Here is a 24,577-nt window from a genome sequence, read left to right on the forward strand (position 1 = left end):
AGTACAAAAAAAGTTCTTAATGACCCAGATAACCACAGTGCTGTGATCACTCACCTAGAGCCAGGCATCCTGGAGTGTGAAGTCAAGTGGGTCTTGGGAAGCATCACTATGAACAAAGTTAGTGGAGGTGATACAATTCCAGCTGATCTATTTCAGATCCTAAAAGATGATGCTGTTAAAGTGCTACACACAATATGCCAGCAATTTTAGAACCCTCAGCAGTGGCCACAGGACTGGAAAAGGTCAGTTTTTATTTCAATCCCAAAGAAGGGCAATGCCAAAGAATGTTTAAAATACCGTTCAATTGCACTCATTTCACATTCTGGCAAGGTAATGCTCAAAATCCTTCAAGCTATGCTTCAACAGTATGTGAACCAAAAACTTGCAGATGTTCAACCTGGATTTAGAAAGGGCAGAGGAACCAGAGATAGAATTACCAACATTCATTGGATCATAGAAAAAGCAAGAGAATTCCAGAAAAACATCTACTTCTGCTTCATTGACTATGCTAGAGCCTTTGACTAGGTAGATCACAACAAACTGGAAAATTCTTAAAGAGATGGGGATACCTGACCCCCTTACCTGCATCCTGGGAAACCTATGTGAAAGTCAAGAAGCAACAGTTAGAACCAGACATGGAACAACAGACTGGCTCCAAATTGGGAAAGGAGTACATCAAGGCAGTATACTATCACCCTGCTTACTTAGCTTGTATCCAGAGTACATTATGACACATGATGGGCTGGATGAATCACAAGGTAGAATCAAGATTGCCAGTAGAAATATCAACAACCTTAGATGATACTTCCCTAATGGCAGAAAGTGGAAATGAACTAAAGAACTTCTTGATGAGTGTGAAAGAGGAGAGTGAAAAAGCTGGCTTAAAACTCAGCATTCAAAAAATGAAGATCATGGCCTCCAGTCCCATCACTTTATGAGAAATAGATGAGGAAAAAATGGAAACAGTGAAAGGCTTCATTTCGTTTGGCTCCAAAATCACTACAGATTGCAAATGCAACCATGAAATTAAAAGACACTTGATCCTTAGAAGAAAAGCTATGACCAACCTAGACAGCATATTAAAAAGCAGAGATATCACTCCGCTGACAAAGGTCTGTATTGTCAAAGCTATGGTTTTTCCAATAGTCATGTGTAGATGTGAGAGTTGGACCATAAGGAGGGCTGAGTGCCAAAGAATTCATGCTTTTGATCTGCAGTGCTGGAGAAGACTCTTGAGAGTTCCTTGAACTGTAAGGAGATCAAACCAGTCAATCCTAAAGGAAATCAGTCCCAAACATTCATTGGAAGGACTGATGCTGAGCTGAAGCTCCAATTTAACTACCTGATGTGACGAGCTGACTTATTGGAAAAGACCCTGATGCTGGGAAGGACTGTAGGCAGGAAGAGAAGGAGACGACAGAGGATGAGATGGTTGGATGGCATCAATGACTGAATTTCTTGTGTTTGAACAAGCTCTTGGAGATGGTGAAGGACATGGAAGCCTGGCATGCTTCTGTTCACTGGGTCACAAATAGTCCAACGTGACTTAGTGACTGAACAACATGAACAAATTAATATATGATATATTATATTACATGTAATATTATATATTAGATATGATATAGTCCAATACTTATAATAATAGTAATACAATATTTATTAAATAAAATAATATTCCATATTATTCAGCCATGAAAAAAAATAAAATTCTGCTCTTTGTGACAACACAGATTGATCTAGAGGGCATGATGATAGGTGATACAAGTCAGACAAAACATATGCCATACAATCTTACTTACATTTAAAATCTAAAAAAAAAAAAAATGATCTCAGAGAGAACAGATTAGTGGTTACCAGAGACCAAGGTAGGGATTTCAGGGTAGGATGGGTGAAACAGATGGTGGTCAAAAGGTGATAACCTCCAGTTATAAGATGAATAGGTCATATGGATATCATGTACATCAGAGTAACTATAGTTCATTATACCATATCATATATTCAAAAGTCACTAAGAGAGTAGATCTTAAAAGTTCTCATCACAAGAAAAAAAAAATAGCCCTATGTATATCAATGAATGTTAACCAGATAGCGTGCTGATCATTTCCCAATATGTACATCATCAAACCATTACATTTCACAATTGAAACTAATATATTTACATGTCAACTATAGCTCAAGAAAAATTGAGAATAGAATAAATAAGTATAATATTTTATTTATAATAATAAACAAATGGAAAAATTAATGTAAACTGGAAATCAAGATGGTTAAGTAGAAGGATGCTGAGCTTACCTTCCTGCAGGAACACATGAAAACTAATTCTACATGTTGAGCAACTCTTGCTGAAAATAGACTGGAGATTTGCAAGAAGGTCCTTTACAGACAAGGCTATAAAGAAAGATCGATGTTGAGTTTGGTAGAAAGGGAGGAGGAGCAATTCGGTCAGGACTCAGGTCCCTAGCAAGGGATATAGGAAGGTGTTATCATGAGCTCAGGGATCCTCCTTGTGGAATGAGGGGTTTAAGTCATATAATGGGCACCCCAGCTCAGAAGTTTGACATGAGATGAGTCCCCTGTACATGTGTGAAAACCAGCGGGACTAAAGGTGGGCTGTAAGAAACTTAAGCTCCACTCATGAACAGTGCACTTGCTAAGAACTGGGAACATGGTGAAGGCAGCAGATTGATCCTGCCTGGGGCTATGGCCATTTTCCACTACCGCCCCAGACTGCATCGTCCTCCGCTCCAGCCATTCTTGTTCTGATGCATCTCTCCACTAGGGGGAGGAGCTTTGCCAAGGAGAGTGCAGACACAGAGAGAACGGCTTAGACCTGACTCTGCCTCTGACCAGGGTGAAGACTATTATTAGCGTTCTGCAGAGGTGGCAGACTGAAAACAGCCTTGGGCTCTGAACCATTTGCCAGGACCTAAGGGACACCTCCAGGAAGACCTATGCTCTCAGCAGATACAACTCTCCCACCGAACCCACCGGACACATGCAGAATGCATAGGGACACTCCTGCACAAGACACCCCTTCAAGACTGGGACACAGAACTTTTCACCTACTGTCAGACAGACAGAGAAAGATAAACAGAATGAGAAGACAGAGGAATGTGTTTCAAATCAAAGAGGAGAAAAACACCATGAAAAATCCCTAATGAAACAGAGATAAATAGTTTACCAGTTAAAAGATTGAAATCTTTAAGAATAAGAATGCTAATAGAACTGGAGAAAACTTAGATAACTGAATTTTAACAAGGAGTTGTGTTCAGTGAGTCATGTCTGACTCTTTGCAGCCCTATAGACTATAGCCCGCCAGGCTCCTCTGCCCATGGAATTTCCTGACAAGAATACTGGAGTGGGGTGCCAATTCCTACTCCAAGGCATCTTCTTGACCCAAGGGTTGAACCTGTGTCTACTGCATTGCAGGCAGATTCTTCACCACTGAGCCACCTGGGAAACCCAACAAAGGATCAGAAAATATTTTTTTAAAAAAGAACCATTCAGAGCAGAATGCAATAACTGAAATGAAAAACAAACTAGAAGGGCTTACTGCTACTGCTACTGCTAAGTCACTTCAGTCGTGTCCGACTCTGTGCGATGTGCGACCCCATAGATGGCAGCCCACCAGGCTCCCCCATCCCTGGGATTCTCCAGGCAAGAACACTGGAGTGGGTTGACATTTCCTTCTCCAATGCATGAAAGTGAAAAGTGAAAGTGAAGTCGCTCAGTCGTGTCCAACTCTTAGCGACCCCATGGACTGCAGCCCACCAGGCTCCTCTGTCCATGGGATTTTCCAGGCAAGAGTACTGGAGTGGGTGCCATCGCCATCCAAGAAGGGCTTAACAGTAGACTAAATAATACAGAACACATACGTGATCTGGAACACAGAGTAATGGAAATCACTCAATTGAACAGCAAAAAGAAATATATATATTTTTAAATGAGGATAGTTTAATGAGACAATATAAGGCAATGGATCCCAGAGGGAGAAGAAAGAGAAAAAGTGTTCAAAAGTATATTTGATGAAATTATGAGACTAAAATATTACTGAAACTAAAGAAAGAAACAGATTTCCAGGTATGGACATTACACATAATAGTGTGTAATATATTCCTATTCTCAGATTTATATTCACACCATGATTATACCATGTTTCCAATTCTCTGGTGGACAGAAATAGTTCTGTGTCCTTTCTGTGTATATACATATTGCAACCCCATCTTTTACTTATGTTCTTTTTCTGCCTTTCTTTTAATATTTTAACTTCAAATGCCTAAAGCTTCTCTTTATCAGATGTGCAGACTTTACATGTGATACAATGATCTCATCTAGTAAATTAGGACCCTCATGTCAAGGCTTCATGAAATATGAGTGAATTGTACTACAAAGTGCTAAATGTGAGGTTTTAAATAATAAATAAAGTCTATATATGAGCTGAGTGGATGGTAGACCTTCTTTAAAGAGTATTATTTTGTTAAACTGTCTTCTGACATATGATGTGATGAGAAAGAATAATACTACTTTGTTTCTACTCCATTCCAGTACATCTCTAATGATAACATCTTTTTAAAATAAATTTAAGGAATTAATCACAATTCCATAAAAGCAGATCTAGAAATTCAAATAATAGACAATGGAGAGCTTGGTTATACAGGTATCAAATAACCTAAGGGAAAAGAATTTTTGATTGACCTTCTGACTTAATGAGGTCACAAAACTGTAGTCATTCTGTTATTTCACTTAAGAGTATTTTGTACCAGACAGTCACTGTCTGAAAACATTGAGAAGCACGAAACTCAATTCTAGGATAAAGCTCTGTGGGCCCTGAAATAAACCATTTTTATTTCTAAAAGAAGCTAGAAATGAACTGTGGTATTACAGAATCTAAAACTGCAAAGTGCCCACTGGCCCATTTTTCCCCCCAGTGCTTCTGCACATGAAGTATAACTCCCTTAAGAATACTGCCAAATGCTTCCTTCTGTTAAATGATTCAAATGGTGGTCTTGCCACAATTGCTTTGACTTTTACAGTCTGAAAGTCTCAGCATTTGTATATTTAACCTCTGACTTTTCCTTTTTTGTTTCTGTATCTCTAAAACCAGCTTAATTCAGTGGGGAATATAGACTGGTCTGTATTTTAGCACTTCCTGTACTTTGCCATACAGACCTGAGTTAAGGACCATGAGAGCTGGGATCTATTACCATAACCTTTCATACATCACACCGAAACATATATTTTGACGAAAAGAAATTCACTCTCAGAATAGCCCCATTATCCTCTTTCTCCTTCCTCATCATATAACCATACATAATTAATTTTCTTAAATGCCAAGGAACTTTTGACCAGAGAATTATTTTCTAAGAATGCTTGAAAGTACATTAATTTTTTCTTTGACTTACAGGAGAAAAAAAATAACTCTTGAAATTCGTTAGCTGGAAGGGTGCAAAATTTTGAGAGTTAACCACCTATAAAATATTAACACAAAAGGAAAAGTATGATTAGCCAACAACAGTGGGCCCCTGAGGCACTGGATCAAGGAACAAGTGGAAAGAGTTCTGAAAGACTCTGAATATGCAGAAGAAAGTCAAGGATCGGGAAGAAATGGAAAACACATTTTGCCTATGGCATACCCTTTATGTAATATGGAGTCTTGCAACATTTCAAAGGTTTTGACTGAGATGTTGATTTATATGCACACATATGCTTACTTGATAATATTTGGATTCAGGGTATTAATAAATGATGATTAAAGAAAATTGTGGCCTCCATATGTGCCTAAGGGTAGCCTTGATAGACTTTCCAATAATTACCATCTTTCTGATTATAGAAGGGAAGTTGAATGTTAAAGCAGAATGCCAAAGTTTTAATTAAATGTGCAAGAGAAAGTTGATACTAAATCATACTAGAGAAAATTACTGAAGCATATCCAAGTTGATCAGAAGTCAAAAACTTTCAGTACAAAGAAAACCTTATAATCATAAATTCTTAATATCAACATACTCATTCATCTGATAACCCTAAAATAGAATTTTAATGAGAGTATCCAAAACCAATAGTCTAAACACTGTTTTCATGGGGTTACACAATTTTACCCTGTCCTCACAAAGTTTTTGACACAGACCCAGGATTTGTATTACCAAAATGTACTAACAATATAAAGGTATTGTTCAAAGCAAAAGAACTGGAAAATGGAAAAGAGAGAAGAGTAATAGGATTTGGAAATTCAATGAACTGATTTTCTTCATATTGGCCTACCTACCATGTGGCTATTAATTTCTGCAGTAGTCATTTCTGTACTAAACTATGTCTCTTTGATCTAAAAATAACTAAAGAGTTTATTAAGTTCTACATAATTTTAATAGCACAGTGGAAATTAAAAAAAAAAATTTTAGACTGAAAGAGCAGACCACATTTATTACAAGCTCTACATGTTACTCCATGGTAAATATGTTACAGTATTATATACCCTGAGAGAGACTTGAGTTACTAAATAATAAATGATATTACTAACAAACACAATAGCCAGCACTCACTCATTGATTAAACAGGGACTACCTGCTTATTTTCTTCCATGTACTGTCTGAGGCATAATGACGCAGACAGAAACAAATATTTTCTTTCAAGGAGCTCTCCTAAACTGTGGGTTAATCAAGTAAAGAATCTAAGGGCTGGATTAGCACTAAGAACATAGGGGGATCATATTATATTGCTTATATGTGGAATCTTAAAGAGATACAAATGAACATATTTATAAAACAGAAATAGAACCACAGACAGAGAAAATATAGTTACCAAAAAGGAAAGGCATGGGGTGGGGGATAAATTAAGTTTGGGATTAACATATACACACTACTATATATAAAATAGATAACCAACAAGGACCTACCATGTAGCCCAGAGAACTATACTCAATATGTTATGATAACTTATATGGGAAAAGAATTTGAAAAAGAATACATAAATACATATTTACATCTATTTATATAACTGAATCTCTATACTGTACATCTGGAGCTGGCACAACATTGTAAATCAACTATGCTTCAATTTAAAAGTAGCATCAAGTTATATAACTTAAATATGTACAATTTTTATATGTCAATGATATCTCAATAAGGCTATTAAAAAACAACATGGAAATAAATCTCCCAACTCAGGAATCAGACCCTAGTCTCCTGCATTGCGGGCAGATTCTTTACCTTCTGAGCTGCCAGGGAAGCCATCGATGGAAATACCAAGTAAGAATATGCACCCATACCGGGGCAGGGATTGGCCTAAATCAGAGGCATATCAAGTATCCAAAATAGCCCGAGGTTCATAAGTCACAGTCATCATGGATCTATGCATTGTTCTCTTTAGAATAACTTTATATCACATATGTATATGTCTATCTAATATCATCTTCAATGCTCTATACCTGAAACTAGCACAACACTGTGAATCAACTACATCTCAGTAAAAAAGAAAGAAAACATTGTCTTTGGTTTTGCTTTAATTTAACTTTCAATTTCACTTGCTTGTACTGAAATAATGAACAATCAGGAACCTATCATTTATCCTAAAACTAAAGCAAACTGGCATATGTATTATTGGTGGTTCATATCTACCTACTTCTCTCTCTTTCTTTCTTCTATCCTTCCCCACTAGCCGTCACAGAAATAACTATCACTCTGGACTTCATGATTACTTCCAAGTTCTTAATTCTTTCAAAATAAACACATATACCTAAGTACTATGCACCATGGTGTTGCTTGTTTTAAAGTTATAAATCTTAAAACCTGATCTATGTTTCAAAGGCTGAGCAGGTACTATTTGAATTATGTGCTTGCTATCTAATCATGAATGTTTAAAGTGGTGTTAATATCCTCTCTAGAATGATAGGTATAAGTTCATCTCTTTCTAATTATTATGAACAGGTCAGTTTGTAGGGCACCAAAGTGAGGGATTGGAGAAGGCAATGGCACCCCACTCCAGTACTCTTGCCTGGAAAATCCCATGGACGGAGGAGCCTGGTGGGCTGCAGTCCATGGGGTCTCGAAGAGTCGGACATGACTGAGCGACTTCACTTTCACTTTTCACTTTCATGCATTGGAGAAGGAAATAGCAACCCACTCCAGTGTTCTTGCCTGGAGAATCCCAGGGGTGGGAGAGCCTGGTGGGCTGCCGTCTATGGGGTCGCACAGAGTCGGACACGACTGAAGCGACTTAGCAGCAGCAGCAGCAAAGTGAGGGATTGGCAGAAAAGGCCGATTCAGTGTAAGAAGAATCTTTAATTCTTTTCCATTTTCATAGTCAATTCTTGTGATCATATTATTACTCTGTGTGTGCATGTGCTTAGTCACTCAGTTGCGTCTGGCTCTTTGTGACCTCATGGACTGTAGTCGGCCAGGCTCTTCTGTCCATGGGATTCTCCAGGCAAGAGTACTGGAGTGTGTTGCCATTTCCTTCTCCAGGGGATCTTCCTCACCCAGGGAACAAATCTGTGTTTCCTGCATTGCAGGTGGATCCTTTACTGTCTGAGCCACTGTCACTTAAAGGTCTAGCAGGAGCATTTGGGCAAATTTTCAAAATATAAATATGGGTAAAAATCCTGCATCCAGTCCCATATGGCGAGGAGACCTCAGCCCAAGCCCCTTAGATGTTCCTGAATTACTTTATGTGATCCCCTTATTAAAACTTGGAGAAAAACAAAAAAATACATACTAAGCCAGTTAAATACTTCTCAGTATGTCTAAAATCTGAGGATCTGCTACTTGATGAAAGAAGGTACTCTGAGAGGTAGTATGTACAATGGTGAAGAATGGGGATCCTTTCTGTGTTATCAGTTTTCTCATTAATTTAATAGAAATGACATCATTATAGAATCTTGTGAAAAAGAACCTGATAAATAGTCCTTGTTACTAGAATTAGATTTTGTCTTGTGTGATTGTTGTGAGGTTTCATTGACTACACTTTCTTCAGGTATAAATTATTAGTGATATCACAGATATAACTTTTACTTTTTATATACAAAATATGTATATTGATATATGTTTTCAATCATAGAATAACCAAGAGAGATATCAATTAATTACTAAGTTTATATCCTTATGAGATCTGTGGCTTATACAACTTAGAGGATTTTAAATATATATATATATATATATATATATATGCCAGCCTTTGATAATTTAATTGTTAACAACAATTAAGTTATGAAAGGATAGCTTATACCACTCACATCAGAAAATCCAGAAAAATAGTGTAAATTTCTTTTTAACTTAGCTATCTTAACTGACACAGCTTTATGATATGTTTTGCCAGATAGTTTTGGCTTAAAATTCTAACCTTTGATATAATAATGTTTTTGTAATCGTTTTCTGTAGAGAAAGAGTTGAAATTGTCTTTTAGCATGGCTGATAGAAAAACATTGGTTATTTTTATTTAGCTCTAAGATTTGAAAGCACAGTTAAATATATGCCCAAAGGAAAGGACATTGTTTTGACCTGAGTGTCAGTCAAATAAAAAAAAAATTATAGAAATCATTAACTGGCTTGATATATTTGTCACATCATACCTCATTTCCCATATCCATCAAGATCAGGGTGCCATGGGACAGAATGTTCATACTGCAACACGACCTTTGTCTTCATACCTTTATGTTACAATGTTACAAATTGGCAGAGAACTTCTGGAAATCTCTCCTACAAGGGGATAGTGAGCAATATATTAACTATGCACAGAAGTCATTGCCAAATCACAAAGTGATTGCCAACCAGATAACCTACTAAAATCCAGACAAAATGTGTCCCAAGCTTCCCCTTAGACAGACTCCATAAAAATGCCCAGGGATACTTCGAAGACACATGACACAGAAGTTTGAGTACAGAGATGATAATCTCAAGTGACTTTAATTGAAATTACTTATTCTGGTAAATTTCAGTTAAAATGTAAGGCCAACAGAATACATTGCTACGGTTTCTGCCAGGGTTCTGAAAGGAGCTCATGAAAGTTAAGAGATGAAGAGTTTAAACTCTGATCTTAGGCTGGCTAAATTTTGGAAGTAAGAAGTAAATATATTTTGAAAATCTGCACTAATTCAGCACTAACTGCTGCAAAAGATAGTACTGATTATAAACACGAGAAAAAGTACATGTTTTCTTATAAAATAACTAAAGTACACATTTCTTTCAATTTCACTTGAAGTTTTGGGGGCAAATATATCAGCTAATTGACAAGAAATCTAAATGCTATTTATTTTTTTGTATGGAAAAACATAGATATATTCTGAGTTTGAATGACATCCTTTTAGGGATGTACATGTTAATAACTTTTACACAAGTCTCATGCTTATAATAGGTGCTTCGGTCTCCAAAATTTAGGGCCATGAATTTTTTATTAAAAAAAAATCACATTGGGTTATAGGTACAAAATATTTATGACTCTTTAAGAATGATTAAAGAATTTTCCATGCTAGGGTTACTTTTTCCTACATATAAAATAGAAATGACTTCAGTCATATCAAAGTGTTACTAAATAGGAGAAATAAATTATTAAAATTTATTATCAAACAATAGCTCCTGAGATCATTTTGATTAGGTATAAATCATGCAAGATACATAATTTAATTTTCAGTTCAGTTCAGTTCAGTCACACAGTTGTATCTGACTTTTTGCGACCCCATGAATCACAGTATGCCAGGCCTCCCTGTCCATCACCAACTCCCGGAGTTCACCCAGACTCATGTCCATCGAGTCAGTGATTCCATCCAGCCATCTCATCCTCTGTCATCCCCTTCTCCTCCTGCCCCCAATCCCTCCCAGCATCAGAGTCTTTTCCAATGAGTCAACTCCTCGCATGAGGTGGCCAAAGTACTGGAGTTTCAGCTTCAGCATCATTCCTTCCAAAGAAATCCCAGGGCTGATCTCCTTCAGAATGGACTGGTTGGATCTCCTTGCAGTCCAAGGGGCTCTCAAGAGTCTTCTCCAACACCACAGTTCAAAAGCATCAGTTCTTTGGCACTCAGCTTTCTTTATGGTCCAACTCTCACATCCATACATGACCACTGGAAAAACCATAGCCTTGACTAGATGGACCTTTGTTGGCAAAGTAATGTCTCTGCTTTTGAATATGCTATCTAGGTTGGTCATAACTTTTCTTCCAAGGAGTAAGCGTCTTTTAATTTCATGGCTGCAGTCACCATCTGCAGTGATTTTGGAGCCCAAAAAAATGAAGTCTGACAGTTTCCACTGTTTCCTCATCTATTTCCCATGAAGTGATGGGACTGGATGCCATGATCTTCGTTTTCTGAATGTTGAGCTTTAAGCCAACTTTTTCACTCTCCACTTTCACTTTCATCAAGAGGTTTTTTAGTTCCTCTTCACTTTCTGCCATAAGGATGGTGTCATCTGCATATCTGAGGTTGTTGATATTTCTCCTGGCAATCTTGATTCCAGCTTCTGTTTCTTCCAGTCAGCATTTTTGCATATAAGTTAAATAACCAGGGTGACAATATACAGCCTTGACGTCCTCCTTTTCCTATTTGGAACCAGTCTGTTGTTCCATGTCCAGTTCTAACTGTTGCTTCCTGACCTGCATACAAATTTCTCAAGAGGCAGATGAGGTGGTCTGGTATTTTAAATATATTAAAATCAGAGTATTGACCACAGAAGAAAACAGTGGCTCAATAAAAATTTATGGTTTGCACAAAGTAATATAATTTTGCAAACAGGATTAAAATTCAGGTGTTGGGGCAACTTTCTCATGCAAAAATATCTTCTCCCAAAGCAAACTGAGTGCATTTGTCAAATGATGTACTCTACATGCATTTCCTAATAAGACATTAGTATGTAATTTGCAACAAGGCATCATCATTAACGTATTCAGTTCAGTTCAGTTTAGTCGCTCAGTTGTGTCTGACTCTTTGCGACCCCATGGACCGCAGCATGTCAGGCCTCCCTGTCCATCACCAACTCCTAGAGCTTGCTCAAATTCATGTCCATCGAGTCAGTCATGTGTGTTTAAAACTACAAGCCAAAACATAGGGCCAAATGAATATACTTTTGTGTGCTATCATTAATTTCAAATGTTCAATTAACTACAGGCTGAATACTATATATCATAGTGAGGATCAGTTGTCAAGACCCTGCATCCCAATTTTCTTCTGTCAGTAAACCCATTGCTTTATCACAGACACACTGCATTAGGAAAAACTTTCCTCAAACTGAAATCACTCACAGAAAAATGGGCTTAAAGCTGGTTAAGACGTTTTCAATAGCCATTTTCTATTTTTATAGGGAGAGATTCTTCTTGTCTTTTCAAAATACTCTTCTCATTTTGAAACCAACATAAAATCTGATTAATGTAACAGGGCTACCTTACACTCTCCTCCATCTATAAATTTCTGCACTCCCATGTATTTGAGAACCATCTGGATCAGCATCATAAAATGGAGAACAGATGGGCAAGAGACATAGGGCATTGTGAGGAAAACTACAGGGAATAGGACACGGTATTATTTGTTATTATTTATAGTCATGCTAGATATTTATCATGCATATACTGTTAGGGGATTTACATTTTCAAATTTCCGAAAATAAAAACCTTCCAAAAAAGTTTCCATGAATACACCCTTCCTCCATTGGAAAATGTTATTTGACACCATTATTATAGTTTAGCAATGGAACATATTTCCTCTTTAAGATATAAAGTGCATTGGAAAGGCCCAACTAAATATATAAAATATGCATAAAGCTACCAAATAGCCATTAGGAACTAAATGGGATTAAGGACTCTTATGGTAAGTGGCTGTTGCTGAGTATGGACTGGGGACAGCAGGAACGGGAAAGAGGAAAATATACTGAGAAGTTAGGGGAGAATGCCCAGAAGCCCAGAATTAATTCATAGGCTTAAGATCACAGAAGGAGGTTGAAAAAGTGGAGAAACATGACAGAATTTACATGATTCTTTCTTCAACTTTGTATCTTGTGGACACTCTTAAACTATATTTCACTCAGTGTATGCACGCTAAATCCCTTCAGTTGTGTACCACTCTGTGCAACCCTATGGACTGTAGCTTGTTAGGCTCCTCTGTCCATGGGATACTCCAGCAAGAATGCTGGAGTGGGTTGCCATGCCCTCCTCCAGGGGATCTTCCCAGCTCAGGGATCAGACCAACATCTCTTGTCTCCTGCATTGGCAGGTAGTTCTTTACCACTAGCATCACCTGGGAAGCCTCATGTTTCACTCTAGATAATGAGTAACAAATGGTTAGTCAGTTTTTGTTCAGTGTCTAGAAGCACAGAAATCATGCTTGTAACCACCTTCCTTTAGAGAAGTTATGTATTTCAATTTCACAATATATGTAATGTCAGAGTTGTAAATAATATGAAAGAAAATTTCTCAGAAAGAGCAATCACCTTAATTTTTACATATTTTGTATGCTTACATGGAAAGCAGAATTCTCTTTCCTTCATAAATCAGGATATGTTTCCTAAAGCATATCATTGTATGTTGTTTCTAAAAGGAGGTTTTGTGTGTTAGTCGCTCAGTTGTGTCCAACTCTTTGCAACCCCATGCACTGTAGCCCGCCAGGCTCCTCTTCCTTGGAATTCTCCAGGCAAGAATACTGGAGTGAGTTGCCATTCATTCCCTTCTCCAGGGGATCTTCCCAACTCAGGGATCCAACCCAGGTCTCCTGCATTGCAGGCAGATGCTTTGCCATCTGAACCACCTGGGAAGCCTAAAGGAGGTTTTACTTTTAGACAATGTGTAACATCATAATACCATGACATAGTAATAATAATATGCTATGTAGTTGCTTTTGTTTATACTTTAAACTTTCTGAAGACTTTAGTTTCCCTCTTTTGAATAAGTAAAGAACCCCAGTTCTCCTTTTTAATGATTTTCCTCCTTAGTTAACATGAAATATAATTATTTCATAATAATTAAAATAGCTACATTTTTTAAAACTGTCCTACTGTTTTATGTATACATTCTCAATAAATCTCCCAAAATGTCTTGAAGAAAATATTATTTCTGTCTCCTTTTTCATGTAAAAAAAATGAAGCTCTGAGAAGCCAGGTCACACCACTAGCAGGTGGGAGATCTTGAATTTGAACCCACACAGTTAAATTCCAGTAGACTTGTACTTTTGCTGACCCTGTGTTTTCTGTCCTACTCTGGTTCTTATGTGTATATTATGTGCCAAGAACTATTCACAACTCTTTACATGTACTAATTCATCTTTCCTCACTATTAGGTACCACTATTATACTTACTTTATAAACAAGGAAACTGGTAACCTGAAGTATATAATTTGCCTAAATCCACCTGTTAAAGCAGAGGAAAATGTCAGTGACTTTAATAATAGAAGAAAATGTATCCACCTAGTCTCTGTACCCCTACATCATCCAAATGTGCTTGCAAGCAGCTCTAAGAGGTGAAGACAGACGGCCTGACTCCCAGCCTAGTGCTTTCTCAACTCTTATTCAACACAGAGCACACATCAACTGAGCCAAACCCACCGCGAAGGATGCTGCTTGTCTCATCTTCCTAATTTCCACAATAAAATCTTGAATTTCCACATTGAGTTGTGGTCCAATTGGTCCAGACATCAAGCTACAAAAATATCTGAATTGCTTTACATAGTTACTGGAATTTGGTATAAAAAATAAAATTAAAAACCAAGAAAATTATGTAGGATATTGTACAGTTAAAGTCATTAAAGTAATGGTGTATACCATAATAAATACTATATGCTGTGTTTCTGTGGTTAAATTTCACTCATCTTTTCCTCATCCAGAACTAGGGAACTCTTTACACAGCAGTAAGCAGCTATAATCTGCCTTATCCTCTCTGACTCCTCTTCTCTCACGTCTCAAATAGCTCACAGCGTTTCTGAACTCCTTTGGAATGATCCTTTCCACATACTTTTATTAAAATTGAGTATAAATAGATGCTCAAATTTTTAATTGTTTATGTTTAGATTTTAAATACAACTTCCACTCAGAGATTAGTTAAATATCAAATTAATTTAAAGTCATTATTTTTTCTCTACTGAGGAAGAGAATTGAATGGAAACAATAGAATGGGAAAGACTAGAGATATCTTCAAGAAAATCAGAGATATCAAGGGAATAGTTCATGCAAAAATGGGCACAATGAAGGACAGAAATTGTATGGACCTAATACGGAGAAGGCAATGGCACCCCACTCCAGTACTCTTGCCTGGAAAATCCCATGGACGGAGGAGCCTGGTGGGCTGTAGTCCATGGGGTCGCTAAGAGTTGGACATGACTGAGCGACTTCACTTTAACTTTTCACTTTCATGCATTGGAGAAGGAAATGGCAACCCACTCCAGTGTTCTTGCCTGGAGAATTCCAGGGACTGCTGAGCCTGGTGGGCTGCCGTCTATCGGGTCGCACAGAGTCGGACATGACTGAAGCAACTTAGTAGCAGCAGCATCAACAGAAGCAGAAGATACTAAGAAGAGGTTGTAAGAATACACAGAAAACTATACAAAAAAAGACCTTAATGACCCAGATAACCACGATGGTGTGATCACTCACCTTAGAGCCAGACATCCTGAAATGCAAAGTCAAATGGACCTTAGGAAGCATCACTACAAACAAAGCTAGTGAAGGTAATGGAATTCCAGTTGAGCTATTTCAGATCCTAAAAGATGATGCTATTAAAGTGCTGCATTCAATATGCCAGCAAAATTAGAAACTCAGCAGTGGCCACAGGCCTGGAAAAGGTCAGTTTTCATTCCAATCCCAAAGAAAGACAATGCCAAAGAATGCTCAAACTACCACACAACTGCACTTATCTCACAAGCTAGCAAAGTAATGTTCAAAATTCTCCAAGCTAGGTATCAACAGTATTTGAACTGTGAATTTCCAGATGTTCAAGTTGGATTTAGAAAAGGCAGAGGATCAAATGGCCAATATCTGTTTGATCATCAGAAAATCAAGAGTTCCAGAAAAACATCTACTTCTGCTTTATTGACTACACCAAAGCTCTTGACTGTGTGGATCACAATAAACTGTGGAAAATTCTTCAAGAGATGGGAATACTAGACCACCTTACCAGCCTCCTGAGAAATCTGTATGCAGGTCAGGAAGCAACAGTTAGACATGGAACAATGAAGTGGTTCCAAACTGGGAAAGGAGTACATCAAGGCTGTATATTGTCACCCTGCTTATTTAACTTATACGCAGAGTACATCATATGACGTGCCAGGCTGGATGAACCACAGCTGGAATCAAGACTGCTGGGAGAAATATCAATAACCTCAGATATGCAGATGACACCACCCTCATCGCAGAAAGCAAAGAAGAACTAAAGCGCCTCTTTTTGAAAGTGAAAGAGGAGAGTGAGAAACATGGCTTAAAACTCAACATTCAAAAAACTAAGATAGATCATGGCATCCGGTCCCATCACTCCACGGCAAAGAGATAGGGAAACAATGGAAACAGTGAGAGTTTATTTTTCTGGGCTCAAAATCACTGCATACAGTGACTGCAGCCATGAAATTAAAAGACGCTTACTCCTTGGAAGAAAAGCTATGACCAACCTAGACAGCATATTAAAAAGCAGAGACATTATTCACTGACAAAGGTCCATCTAATCAAAGCTATGTTTTTTCCAGTAGTCATGTATGGATATGAGAGTTGGATTATAAAGAAAGCTGAGCACTGAAGAATTGATGCTTCTGAACTGTGGTGTTGGATAAGACTCTTGAGAGTCCCTTGGACCGCAGGGAGATGAAACCATTCAATCCTAAACAAATCAGTCCTGAATGTTCATTGGAAGAACTGAAACTCCAATACTTTGCTCACCTGATGTGAATAACTGACTCATTGGAACAGACCTTGATGCTGGCAAAGATTGAAGGCAGGAAGAAAAGGGGATGACAGAGGATGAGATGGTTGGAAGGCATCACCGACTCGATGGACATGAGTTTGAGCAAGCTCTGGGAGTTCATGATGGACAGGGATGCCTGGTGCGCTACCGTCCATGGGGTCGCAGAGTCAAACACAACTGAGTGACTGAACTGAACTGAGGAAGAAGTTCATCCCAAAATGCCTCTCTTTGCAATGGCGTTGTTTTCCATTAACTTCACTTCCCTGTTAGTCTAATATCTATCCTCTGTGTAATCATATTGGTTTTATCAGGTGAGGTTGATACTGAAGTAGCATCAGCTATGAAAGAAGGGACGGCAGCTGAAATGAACTACTATGATACAGATAACTGGTATATACTGATGTAGAGAATGCCTGTTTGTTTAACAGAATTTTTAATAAAAAATGAATTTCTTGATAATGAAATGTGCCATTAAACATTGTAGCTAATTAAATGCTGCTGCTGCTGCTGCTAAGTCGCTTCCGTCGTGTCCTACTCTGTGCGACCCCATAGACGGAAGCCCACCAGGCTCCCCCATCCCTGGGATTCTCCGGGCAAGAACACTGGAGTGGGTTGCCATTTCCTTCAATGCATGAAAGTGAAAAGTGAAAGTGAAGTTGCTCAGTCGTGTCCGACTCTCAGCAACCCCATAGACTGCAGCCTACCAGGCTCCTCCATCCATGGGATTTTCCAAGCAAGAGTACTGGAGTGGGGTACCATCATGCAGACAATTATAAATATATACATGCATACAGATGAGTTATTAACTTGATGTGTTTGGAACTAATAGTTAAATCACAGGAAACATATAACCAAAAGTCAACTTTTACTCATGTTCTATTAGGAGTTTCTTTAAACAGTAACTACACCTCAGGACTAGTTTGGAGCAGCCAACAGCAGACTGGTCTGGGATGTTTTATTTGGTAAGCACAGGATTTATAAGGATTTCTAAAAACACACAGTCATCAGAATGAAGTGCAAATCCCTACAGGGTACATGGTATTACAAAATCTGGAAAACAAACATTATGTGTTCTAAGTAGCCAATCACATAAATGGCAAACCAAACAAAGCATGGAAAGTTTAGTTTTTGCAAAATAATATTAGCTCATGACCAAGTCATATTCTTAGATGTAAAAACGCATATGAGAAAGATAAATATCATATGATATAACTTATATATGGAATCTAAAAAATGGTAAAAGTAAACTTATTTACAAAGTAGAAATAGAGTCACAGATATAGAAAACAAATTTATGGTTACCAAAGGGGATAGGGAGGAGGGAAATATTAAGAGACTGGAATTGACATATACATACTACTCTATATAAAATATATAGTAACTAATAAGGACCTACTGTATAGCACAAGGAACTCTACCCAATATTCTATATGAACTATATGGGGAAAGAATCTAAAAACAGTGGATATATGTACATGTATAACTGATTCACTTTGCTGAACACCTGAAACTAACAAAACACATTGTAAATCAACTATACAGAATAGAAATTTATTTTAAAAATGCATGTGCCGTGTGTGGGTCCTGGAAGGTACCAGGAAAGTGGGTGTTGTATTGTGAGCCTCTCTAGCTTTCACTGTTAACTCCTCACCTTTTGCATGCTCAAAATATTCACTAAGGTTGTATCTATCTGATGACTGAGAAAGAAGACTTCTAAGAAGGAATTGAAATGTGAACTGATTTCTCCAGCAACAGAAAAATGGAATTATTTTATAACAATATTTTGAATGAGGGTGAAACATCCAGCACAAAAAGTAGCAACTTCCTATATTCAAGTCTAAATAAATTGGATATGAAAATACGTTATTGTCCTTAATACATGACCTACTTTCTTCTCAGTGCCTACAGTTTTCTTTACCATTTCTCCCCCCCCTTCTTTTATCTTTATTGCTGAAAAATTCTCTGAATTTTGCTTTTGCATTATTATTGTGGTTCTAATGAGAACTGTATGTATGTGTTTAGTTTGGAGAGAAAGAGATTGAGAGAGGGAACTATATTTTGACAAGTTCTTAAGATTCTCTTAGACACTAGTTTAACAATCATAGCAGACACTAGTTTAAGAGTCATTGCCCTAGATTTCTAACCTACTATTCTTTTTACTTTGTGGTGAAGTGGTGCAACTCAAATTCAATAAACTTATCTTGAGTCTGTTATCAATTTTGCTATGTGCTATGTGTACATATATGAGGAAGAGATGGTTTCTATCTTCAAGGAACTCACATTTAATATACTAGTTTACTATCACATATTATCAAGTTGAAATCTCTAGACCCCACAAACAAAACAACTGCAATAATTTCCATCCTCATATGAAATACATCACTGAGAAGTAATTTCAAAACAAACCTTTCATGATCTCAGCTACATTTCTAGATTTCTGAAGCAAGTGTGTCAACAATGTATTTTGAAATGCTTTTTTAGATTTCAGATATAAAAATTCTGTTTTATGTATTTACCTTCTAACTGTTCATCTTATCGCTTCAACTGATTAAGTTTGAGAGGGTGAGCTCAGGAATACTTTCCCAGTGCCCAGAGGCATCACAATTGCTTTATTTCAAATTCTGGTTTAGAGAAGTAGGTTATGGAAGTATTCTTCAGTCTTAAAATTTCAGGGAAAATGTTAATAGGAAACCTCATAACTTCTGTTGAATGATTGATTTTGAAATGCAGAAAGCTATACCAATGATGTGTCTGACACAGAACTGTCAAAATACCATCAAAAGTTTTATACTGCATTTTCTAATTCTTACTGTTCCAGAGAAGCCTAGACAAAACCCAGACAAAGCATCAGCTATTGTTCATTGATCACTGTAAGATTCACTGTGTTAATAAGTTTTTAATTATAAAATAAATAAAGCAGAAGGGTCGAAAGTTTAGAGCTAACTCCTTTCAAAATGCTAAACTTCAGAGTTCTGAATATATGCTTTCTTGAATTAGAAAATGGTTTTCATAGTAAATTATTCATTTTTATTCTTTCATTCAATGTTCTACATTTTCAGGCATTGCACTGTGTCCTATCATCTGACATTATGAAAAGCAAGCCATAGCTTTATTTTTCACTTCAAACTACTGCAAAATACCACTAAGGACTTTGTTTCTTCTGTGAAATTCCAGGGAAATCTCTAACTCACCTCAGACATGACGTGTATCATAAACACGCTTCAGGCCTCTTCTGAGTGCCTGCAAAGCATGGCCCATCTGGCAAGCCTGAGTCATGGCCTTATTTCTGGCAAAGCAATCATTCAAAGGAGCCAAGAACAAGAGTAGTAGAAGGAACTGCCTGTATATCAGACTAAAAGAAAGTGATGAGTGTATGAAATCTCCCAGTGGGTAGAGAACCATTCCTAAATTACTCTGGCCGCCTTTGTAGACATACAGAGTGCACTGCCCTTACTTTGTTCTCACTGGGATCGTCCACTTTCACATAGGAGACCAGCTGCAGTGACACATTCAATTCACTGGAGAAAACACATTCCAACCATAGGCTTTGCAGTAAAATGAAATTTATCTCATGAACATTCTTTTGCAATTTTTAGACATGTTAATGGTCCCATGCATGATCCTTTCTTCTATTCACTAAGCAATTGATTTTATAATGAATTAATTTTGCCAAGCACAAAAAGAAGGATCATGTATACTCTACACTGAGTATGAGTCATGCAGAAGAAGTGGAGTTCCACTACTACTAAAAATAGCAAGTAGTATAATAATAACAGTAATCAATATATATTACTTTCCCTGAAGAGGCACTGCACTTTGCATTTTAGCTGGGCTATATTTAACTGTTAAAACAACCTTATAAGTAGGCATTGTTTTTAGCCTCAGTATAATAGTTGAAGACACTGAGGCTTGGACAAAATTAGAATACCAAGACCTTGGGCAGACTTATAAAGCTAGGAAATAAATGCATGGGAGGTAAAAGAGACTCATCATACTAGAAATCTATATATAGTAACTGAATTAATCTACATGCAAATCCTCAGAGAATGATTTTATACACATATTGTTATGTTTAAATCATCATCAGGTTAAATATCTTCCCCAAGACCACATACCATGGGATTCTGATTTACACTCAGGTCTGACTCCAAAGACCACCATCTCTCTCTGTTAATGTTACATTTCATTAGGTATATTTATCAGAAGAAAGAGTAGGAGGGTTAGGAGGAGAAGAAGAAAAAGCTACAATCATCTCTCAGCATCCACAGAAGATTGGTACCAGGACCTCCAAAGATATGAAAATCTGAGTATGGTCAAATCCCATAGATAAGATGGTGTAATATTTGTATATAACATTCATCTCTCAATGTACTTGAAATCATCTTTATGTTACTTAAAATACCTAATCAATGTAAATATTAATACTCTGTACATGTAAATAGTTGGTGGAACTGGCAGATTCAAATTTTGCCTTTTGGAAAATTTCTGGAGTTTTTCTTTTTTTCAAATATTTTTGATCAGAGTTTTCAAACCATAGAGGGTCCACTGCACTCTGTCAGGAAGGATTAAAATATTTTTAGATGTACTTTACACCAAGCATCATGTATATTAACAATGTTAAAACACTATAGTCATGACCTCATTGAAACTTTGTGACTATTTGTCATGTTTCTATCTAATCCTTCTCTCTAATCTTTCATCAATATGTTACAGTACAGTAATGATAGAACCTTTCATTGCGAATCAGACAATAGATTAAATACCTAAATATAAGACCAGATACTGTAAAACTTTCATAGGAAGACACAGGCAGAACATACTTTGACATAAATTGCAACAATATGTTTCTTTTGGATTCACCATTTAGAGTAATAAGAATAAAAACAAAACTAAACAAATGAGACCAAATTAAATGTAAAAGATTTTGCATAGCAAAGGAAACCATCAATAAAAAGGAAAGACGACCCACAGAATGAGAAAGCATTTGCAAACAATGGGATGGACAAGGGGTTAATCTCCAAAATATACAAACAGCTCATGAACCTCAATACACAAAAAGCAACTCAACTGAAAAATGGACAGAAGATCTAAACAGACATTTCTCCACAGAAGACATACAGATGTCCAAAAAGCACTAGAATATGTTGAACATCACTAATTTTTAGAGAAATACAAATGAAAGCAATGATGTATAAGTTCACACCAGCTACAATGGCTGTTAGTAAAATGTCTATAAACAATAAATGCTGGAGAGGGTGTGGAGAAAAGAGAACCCTCCTACACTATTGGTAGAAATGTAAATTGGTACAGCCAGTAAGCTGGGATTAACATATATACATTACTATATAAAAAATAGATCTACTGTATGGCACAGAGAATTCTTAGTACTCTGTAATAACCTATATAAAGGAAAAGAGTCTGAAAAATAATATATATGTAATATATATATAGTATGTATATATTATATATATATATGTGTGTGTGTGTGTAAATAAATCATTTTTCCAATATACCTGTAACCAACATATTGTAAATCAACTATGCTCCAATAGAAAATAAAACAATTTTAAAAGAAATTCAGATTGGTTTTATATTCTTTTTATGTCACTTTTATGGATAGTTACCAAAAACTTTAAAGAATAAAGAAGTGAAGTTTAGTTACCAATATGTGAAACGTTATTTTGTAATCAGAGTCAAGGATATATGGTTTAATTAACAAAATTGTTCTTCAGCATATTCAGAAATATGAGTGGCCAGTTTAATTTATCTCACAATCCTTGAGGGGACAAATACAGCCAAGAGAGAAACTTTCCTCCTGGGCTTCTTTCCTATTTTTATCCATTGATAGTTCATTTTGGTTGTACTGTTCATATGCCTCTTTGAAAGAATGATTTATTCACCCCCAGTTAATAAGCAGAGTGACATATAGTACATGAAAACAAAACCTGCAAATTGCCAAAACGAAAACTACCAGTCAGGTTTGTCAAAGTCAGATGATCCACTTGGGAATGGGGAATTTGGCAGAAACAGGTTGTAATATTTTAAGGGTTGTCACATACTTGGTTAAAACTGTCCTTCTTAAGAAAGGCAGTTTAATTGCATCACATTTCTTTCCTTTTTTTTTTTTTTCATATTGACATTTAGTTCTTAGGGACTACTAAGATACAAATTTCATAATATCAATTTCAAATCTGGGACACATATCAATGTAAAATGAACCAAATTTATATATAAATTTATTTCAGATTGCTCAAATTACTATTTTGGTTAAAGTAATAAAAACTTAGCCATATGGTAATCACTATATAGATGTCAAAGTACACATTTAAATTTTTAAATGTCAATATGATTTAGATGGGACAGACTAACCTTAAAATTTTCACTTGTACATTCAGATCTCCCAGGAAGTAATGGCTCAAGAAAATATAAGTCATCATATTAAAATATTATCCAAAACAGTTCCTCTTCCACCAAAGCTTGGGAGGTTCACAAAATTTTGAATTCATAATATTCTCAGTATCTTAGTAATTTTTTTCTTTGCATATCCTAGGACAAAAGAAATACCTAACAGCTCCCATTACTTAGTAGCTAATTCCAAACAGCCTAACAAGTATTTATGTTCTAACAACTTAGTAGGCTTTTAGAAAAAATACACATAAACCAAGAGAACAAAATAAAATTTAGTTCATTCTTAAATAACCACAATTACTTACAAATTGGGTGTGTGCACCTGTTTAGCTGTATAAGCTTTTTAAATCAAATCAAACACTCACACACTCATTTCCTGTTTCACCGTGATTTTCATATGGTACTTACTTTTTTATCATGCAACTGCAGGAAACACCATTCAGCAAGTCATGATGTCATCAAAAGGAATGTAGCCCTATGCAATGTTGAAATTGTTAATATTTTTCACTTTATGTCTGAGGGCTGCTGAGTATTGCCATGTTTTTCTTGAAATTTTAAGTTATGCAGCTCCTCTATGAGTTTGCTGTAGCTCCTGAGAGAATACACTGGTGCATAGTTTGAGTGGTATGATTGTAGTCTGTTGATCTCATTGTCATATAGATATGTCTCAAATAGAATTAGGTTTTGAAATCTGTTATTCCACTACCAAACTGTTTTAAAGCTTTTGTTTCACTGCCAAATAGTTTCAGCATATTAACCTTCCAGCCTCCTGCCCTATACACAGAACCCTGGGTAAGAGAGGTGATTGAGAATAGCAAGCAGCTGAGTCCAATCAGCCTTTATTGCACTGAGATGTGAGATGTGGCAATGGTATCAAGGCATTGGAGTGATGAAGCTTGTCTTTCTGAGAACACATTCTGGGATTCTACTCTTTAACTTAATATTACTGTTTGTGCTGGATTCCAGGGAAATATATTTGATAGGGCTTTTGTCTATAGGACAAAATATGTCCATATGGGCTTCCCTGGTGGCTCAGAAGATAAAGAATCTGCCTGCCGTGTGGGAGACCTGGGTTCAACCCCTGGGATGGGAAGATCCCCTGGAGAAGGAAATGGCAACCCACTCCAGTATTCTTGCCTGGAGAATCCCATGGACCAAGGAGTCTGGTAGGTTATAGTCCATGGGGTCACAAAGAGTCAGACATGAGTAAGTGACACAACACTTGTCTATAGGAACAGTTTGTTACAAAATAAACAATCCATGTTGAGTACAGGGAAGTACCAATGAACATTCAGGATAATGGGTGGAGAGATATTTCTAT

At 36.8% G+C, this 24,577-nt stretch overlaps 1 long non-coding RNA gene across 1 annotated transcript in view; it reads right to left on the minus strand.

The window, feature by feature from the left end:
* LOC129659048 (uncharacterized) overlaps positions 1-24,049 on the minus strand; it is a 178,559-nt gene extending 154,510 nt beyond the window's left edge. Inside the window, exons 1-2 of the long non-coding RNA XR_008717765.1 lie at positions 23,665-24,049; positions 9,560-9,686 (exon numbers count right to left, since the gene is read on the minus strand). This is a non-coding gene — a long non-coding RNA (uncharacterized LOC129659048). The remainder of the gene's footprint in view (positions 1-9,559; positions 9,687-23,664) is intronic.
* Between the last annotated feature and the right edge of the window lie 528 nt (positions 24,050-24,577).

Source organism: Bubalus kerabau, chromosome 8, assembly GCF_029407905.1.
Source record: "Bubalus kerabau isolate K-KA32 ecotype Philippines breed swamp buffalo chromosome 8, PCC_UOA_SB_1v2, whole genome shotgun sequence".
Taxonomy (NCBI): Eukaryota; Metazoa; Chordata; class Mammalia; order Artiodactyla; family Bovidae; genus Bubalus; species Bubalus kerabau.